This window comes from Pseudophryne corroboree, chromosome 4 (assembly GCF_028390025.1).
Source record: "Pseudophryne corroboree isolate aPseCor3 chromosome 4, aPseCor3.hap2, whole genome shotgun sequence".
In the NCBI taxonomy this organism is placed as follows: domain Eukaryota; kingdom Metazoa; phylum Chordata; class Amphibia; order Anura; family Myobatrachidae; genus Pseudophryne; species Pseudophryne corroboree.
In genome coordinates, this window is record NC_086447.1 from 677118178 (window position 1) to 677125045 (window position 6868).

The 6868-nt window shown below is 39.7% G+C and overlaps 2 pseudogenes; one reads left to right on the plus strand and one right to left on the minus strand.

The window, feature by feature from the left end:
- Positions 1 to 357: 357 nt before the first annotated feature.
- On the minus strand, positions 358 to 476 carry LOC134912626 (5S ribosomal RNA; annotated as a pseudogene).
- A 4284-nt stretch (positions 477 to 4760) lies between these two features.
- Positions 4761 to 4879, plus strand: LOC134912627 (5S ribosomal RNA; annotated as a pseudogene).
- Positions 4880 to 6868: the final 1989 nt, after the last annotated feature.

Consider the following 6868-nt stretch of genomic DNA (forward strand, 5'->3'; position numbering starts at 1 on the left):
AGATATCTGGCTGGTACTTGGCAAGAAGACATTGATTATTTCATAATGCATTCAGGTTTAATAGTGCTAGTATTTCTTAATATATACTAGTATACTTTATGTCATGAGGTGATTATCCAAAATTCACTCCCATGTGGAAAATGATATAGTAGCAGTCACACATCATGTGGAAAATATAGTAGCAGTCACACATCATAACGAGCAGGGTGCAGGTAGAAACATGGTATGTGTAAATTTTGTAAAAAAAAAAAATATTAAATAAAAATTTTTTGAAAACATATTTGCACCAAAGTTCCCATAGGAGGGTGATAAAGGGTAGATTAGTTAGTGTAATAACCTCTTAGCCCTTGTTCAAGAAAATTACAGCACCCAGTCTTCCATGATGGTTCCCCATCTATGTACTAATTGGGCCCGACACTGCTTGGCTTCCAAGATCGAACGGAGTTGGGCATCTCCAGTGTGGTATGGCTGTAGCATCAGCGTGGTTTTCTGGAGGTATCACAGTAACGGCGTAGTGGAAGAAGTGAATAAAGTGGAAATAGCAGAAGTTAAGGTAAGGAACAAGGTGCCTAAATTGAAAAAATAAGCGCAATCAGCTTACGTTATAGAAAGGGGGCTATTTCATAGCCTTCATTGAAGCCATCTGGATGCATGGTGTTGAGTTCAAAGATCCAGAACATTTCACGTTTGGATAAAAGGTTGGATAGGTCCCCGCCTCTTTCGCCCAAAGAGACCAGTTCAATACCCTTGAAGGTTAGTTCGTCAGGATCCGGGTTGTGGTAAGCATGAAAGTGTTTTGGTACTGCATGTGTTAGTACTTTGTTTTTGATGTTTCTTATATGTTCCTGTATACGGATTTTTAAGGGTCTTTTCGTTTTCCCTATGTACTTCATCCCACATGAGCACTCAAGCATGTAAATCACTGACACCGTGTTACAGTTGATGAACTGCTTGATCTTGTGCTCTTTTGATCCATTAGTGTTTTTGAAGGTTTTCCTGGTAGGGTGTACGTACCGGCATATATTGCAGCGGCCGCATTTATAACACCCAATACATTTGGGCATGTTTGATCGTATTTCCGGGTTCCTCAACATGCTCGGTGCCACCAGGTCTTTGAGGTTTTGTGACTTCCTAAACACCACTAAGGGATCCTTGGGGAGGTAGTCCTTTAAAATAGGATCCATAAGGAGGATGTTCCAGTGTTTCTTAAGGGTTTTCTTAATAATCTTATCATGTCTGCTGTATGTGGTGATAAACCGTACCGTGTCATCTCGTTTTTCCTTAGTTTTATATTTCAGGAGTTGTTCCCTCTCCAAATTCTTGGCCTTCAGATTTGCTTCTTCCAAAAGATGGTTCGGATAGCCTTTTTCCCTGAATCTTTCCGTATATACCTGTAGTTGCTGATCTCGGTCTTCAGTGTCCTTACAGTTCCGAGCAATTCTGTTGAACTGTGAAAAGGGGATATTGTTCTTCCATTGTTGACTGTGATTACTTCGGTAATGTACATAGCTGTTCATATCCACTTCCTTAACGTAGTTCTTTGTAATCACTTCGTTGCCTGTATGTGTTAAAACCAAGTCAAGGAATTCTATCTTCTCCGTGCTCGTCTTTGCAGTGAATTGTAAATTCATGGAATTGTTAGATAAATAAGTAAAAAATTCTTTAAAACTCATATCATCACCGTCCCACACAAGTAAAATGTCGTCTATATAGCGTTTATAAAATGCAATATTTTGTTGGAACGGGTGATCCTTAAAAATGTACTCATTTTCCCAATTCCCCATAAAAAGGTTAGCGAAACTCGGCGCAAAAATAGTCCCCATGGCGGTTCCACAGATTTGTAAGAAGTAGGTATCTAAAAATTTAAAATAATTCCTTTTCAGAATAAAATTCATCAGTTCACATAAACAGATTCTGTGCTCCTCTGTGATCTCGGCATCTTTCTTCAGAAATCCATTGCAGGCCTCTACACCCTTGTCGTGTTCTATGCAGGTGTAGAGAGATTGGACATCTATGGTGATCCACCGATAGGTGTCTTTCCATTCAAATGAATCCATCAGGTTGAGAACAGATGTTGTATCTTTTAAGTATGCTGGCAGGTTTACCACATGTTTCCTTAGAAATATATCCACGTACTCGGACAGATGTGATGTCAAAGAATCTATCCCAGCCACAATGGGTCTCCCTGGGGGATTCGTCATGGATTTATGCACCTTTGGTAGAAAGTAAAATATGGGGGGGGTGGGGTTGGAGTTAAGCAGGTACTGGTATTCTTCTTTAGTTAAGATCTCGCACCTGAATGCTTTCAAAAGTATGGTTCTTAATTCCTCTACAAAGCCATCTTTTGGGTCTCCCGGGAGAGGGGTATATGAAGTTCTATCCCCCAAAAGTCTGTTTGCTTCTGTGACGTATGCCTCCCGGTCCATGATGACCAACCCCCCCCCCCTTTATCAGCAGATTTTATAACAATATTCTTGTTGTCCTGAAGTTCTTTGATTGCATTGGTTTCTCTGTTTGTGAGATTCTTCTCCTTGATGGTCTCCATTTCAGTTTCACATAGATCTTTTTTCACTAGATCATAGAAAATGCCCACATTGTGGCCCTTTGATTCCAACGGGTAGAACTTTGAAGTGGGTTTCAGTCCTGATTTGGATTGATCATAGTTTCGAATGGCCGCATTTTCCTTTTTAAGAAAGTGCCTTTTGAGTGTTAGCTTCCTTACGAATTTGTTTAGATCTATGAAGACGTCAAATTTGTTCATGCCTTTTGTAGGTGCATAGGAGAGTCCTTTATTCAATAGTGAACTTTCATGTTCTGTTAACGTGTGGCTTGATAGGTTGAATATACCTTTGTTTGTTAGATGTCCTAGTGGAGGTGTCTTCTTTTGCTGTTGTAGAGGTTTGTTCCTCCTGCCCCCTCTACACCCTCTTCTTCTGTTAGTCTTCTCTTTAGGGGTGTTGTGCTCGTAACTTTTTCCTTTGGGATGTTTCTTGTCATGGTTTTGAACCGTGCATTCTTGCCTGGTGATAAAAAATCCTCCTCGTTGGCCGAATTCATTCTTTGTAGTGCAGAAAACCTATTGGTGGTCTGTATATTCTGTCTTCTCTGTGAGTAGTTTCTTCCATTCTCCATGCCTCTTCTTGGTACTGTTTGCCAGTATTCCCTTTTTGTTCTTAATTCAGTCTTGTCATTTCCATTAAATCTACTCCAGTTCTTAATTTTGTTATTCTCATAATCTTGCTTGTCCCGTATAAATTTCTTTCCCTTATTTCTTATGACCTCGTCTTCAACTTGCTCAAGTTTCCTATTCAGTACTTTCTCGTTGATCTTAAAATCCTCTTTGTCCTTGAATGCTTCCAATTTAGTTTCAGTTTCTTTAATTTCTGTTTCCAGGGTGGAGATGATGCGTTTCTTTTCCGTCACCAGGATTTTCATTAGTTTTACTGAACAACTATGGAGTGCGTTGTCCCATTCTTTCATGAATTCAGGGTTCTCTGCTCCAAACGTGGGTTGTTTGGTGATTCTGAGACCCCTTGGAATTCGGTCCATGCTTATGTAGTGTTCCAACCCTTTCACGTCCCACCATGCCTTCACTTCTTTGATCAATAGTCTTTCCATACTCCAAAAGATCTCATCAAGTGTGTCTGTATTAGGTACACTCTCAATGGTGTTGGTTTCATTAAAGATTTTGTGGCATGCATTATTTCTTTTGTTGGTGCGTTCTCCGGTTCTAAACATACTGTGTGTGTGGTATCGACTTATGAAAGGCAGCCGTGGGCAAATATTACCGTAGTAGTAGATAGATGGGGGGAAGCTTGTCGGCGCTTAACCGCGATACCAAATAGTACTAGAATGTAGTCCAGGATATTTATAAAAGAACAAAAAAAGTCTCCTTTTTCTAGACACTCCCTTTATATTAATCGGGCGTCAGCTCCACCTTAAAGAAAGAAGCATTGGTAAGGTGCTTCATGTATAGTGTAAACGAAAAGAAGGGATAAGGTGGTTTTAAGCGACCAGTGGTGTCTAATGCTAATCGGAGACTTAAATTTAATTGGATCCTATTTTAAAGGACTACCTCCCCAAGGATCCCTTAGTGGTGTTTAGGAAGTCACAAAACCTCAAAGACCTGGTGGCACCGAGCATGTTGAGGAACCCGGAAATACGATCAAACATGCCCAAATGTATTGGGTGTTATAAATGCGGCCGCTGCAATATATGCCGGTACGTACACCCTACCAGGAAAACCTTCAAAAACACTAATGGATCAAAAGAGCACAAGATCAAGCAGTTCATCAACTGTAACACGGTGTCAGTGATTTACATGCTTGAGTGCTCATGTGGGATGAAGTACATAGGGAAAACGAAAAAGACCCTTAAAAATCCGTATACAGGAACATATAAGAAACATCAAAAACAAAGTACTAACACATGCAGTACCAAAACACTTTCATGCTTACCACAACTCGGATCCTGATGAACTAACCTTCAAGGGTATTGAACTGGTCTCTTTGGGCGAAAGAGGCGGGGACCTATCCAACCTTTTATCCAAACGTGAAATGTTCTGGATCTTTGAACTCAACACCATGCATCCAGATGGCTTCAATGAAGGCTATGAAATAGCCCCCTTTCTATAACGTAAGCTGATTGCGCTTATTTTTTCAATTTAGGCACCTTGTTCCTTACCTTAACTTCTGCTATTTCCACTTTATTCACTTCTTCCACTACGCCGTTACTGTGATACCTCCAGAAAACCACGCTGATGCTACAGCCATACCACACTGGAGATGCCCAACTCCGTTCGATCTTGGAAGCCAAGCAGTGTCGGGCCCAATTAGTACATAGATGGGGAACCATCATGGAAGACTGGGTGCTGTAATTTTCTTGAACAAGGGCTAAGAGGTTATTACACTAACTAATCTACCCTTTATCACCCTCCTATGGGAACTTTGGTGCAAATATGTTTTCAAAATTTTTTTATTTAATATTTTTTTTTTTTTACAAAATTTACACATACCATGTTTCTACCTGCACCCTGCTCGTTATGATGTGTGACTGCTACTATATTTTCCACATGATGTGTGACTGCTACTATATCATTTTCCACATGGGAGTGAATTTTGGATAATCACCTCATGACATAAAGTATACTAGTATATATTAAGAAATACTAGCACTATTAAACCTGAATGCATTATGAAATAATCAATGTCTTCTTGCCAAGTACCAGCCAGATATCTAATTACACTGGCTGCTTCAATTATGTCCATATTTGGGATTAGAACCACCGATAGAGCTAAATATGAATATGAAACATTCATATAAATACCCTTTCTGAAACATGTTTTCTTTTTTATTTTCGCTTTTACATTCGTTTCCATTATGAAAAATCCTACCCAAAATGGCCGCCGCGACCACATGACATTATAACTAAGTGACTGAAGGAATGCACTCCAAGAAAATGGCCGCCGCCACTGTACAAACGTTCCCAGCCACTGTTACTAGATGGGAGAACGGGCGCATGCGCATTGGGAAGCTGGACAAGAACCCTCCACAACCCGCACTCGGCGCGTGCGCAATGAAGAATGCCGGACGCCGGAAGCGGGGCGGACGTGACGTCACCCGCGATCCGGACAGGAAGTCCGGGACTTTAAACTACATGAACGTTTTTTATGACTTTAAATGCACAGAATACAGTTACCTACATAGCGGTATTTACCCTACATAGTGACTCTATGATATAAGAGCATTACCTCTGTGTTTTGAATGTTTGAACAGTATACGAAATTTGACACCTGATAATTGACAGGAAGTGATGTAGATATCACTTCCTTACTAATACAGGTATATATAGATGAGCTGTCCCAGCTGTATGTCACCCCTTGATGAAGTCCAGATAGGACGAAACGCGTTGGGTGCTATGATACATATCCTCTCTAAAAGCTAAGAACCTTTTATATATATCTATATACTTTATATACTTTTTATGCTGATCTTATGTCCAATTTTTGCACTTTTAGGACGTTTTTTCCTCTTGTCTTATCTAAGTTTGTATTATTGATTTTATATTATTTTACATACAGTTTTTAGTAACGTTTTTGGCTCCTTGTAATAGGGCTATTATTTTATTTGTTTTTATTGGTGCATATTAGATTTAATAAAAATATCTTTTAAATTTAAGTCTCCGATTAGCATTAGACACCACTGGTCGCTTAAAACCACCTTATCCCTTCTTTTCGTTTACACTATACATGAAGCACCTTACCAATGCTTCTTTCTTTAAGGTGGAGCTGACGCCCGATTTATATAAAGGGAGTGTCTAGAAAAAGGTGACTTTTTTTGTTCTTTTATAAATATCCTGGACTACATTCTAGTACTATTTGGTATCGCGGTTAAGCGCCGACAAGCTTCCCCCCATCTATATATATATATATATATATCCACGTTGATCCTGCACTCTCATCCCATAAATTCCAACGTTGCGGGTGCTCCCAATGAACCCAATCAGGTCCACTCGAACAGCAATATTTCCACTGGGTGGAAGGTGCACTCTCGCTGAAATGAATGAAGTCCGTTCATAAAAAAGACTTTTATTGGGAAAGTCCAAAAGCCTTATATGTCGACGTTTCGGTCCGTATGACGAACCTTTCTCAAGACTAATGACTCTTTAGGTTAACATCGTTCATCAAATCTTAATCATGTGTCTATGAAGAAAAACAAAGTATAGACAAATTCACATATACAGGGAACTACGCCTCCCAGGCCAAGTAACATCTGATCACCTTCCCATAGTATATTCAACTATTGAAATACACCATCTCACCAATTTTTAGTGTGTATGACCATGCTACTTTTACATGAATATACCACC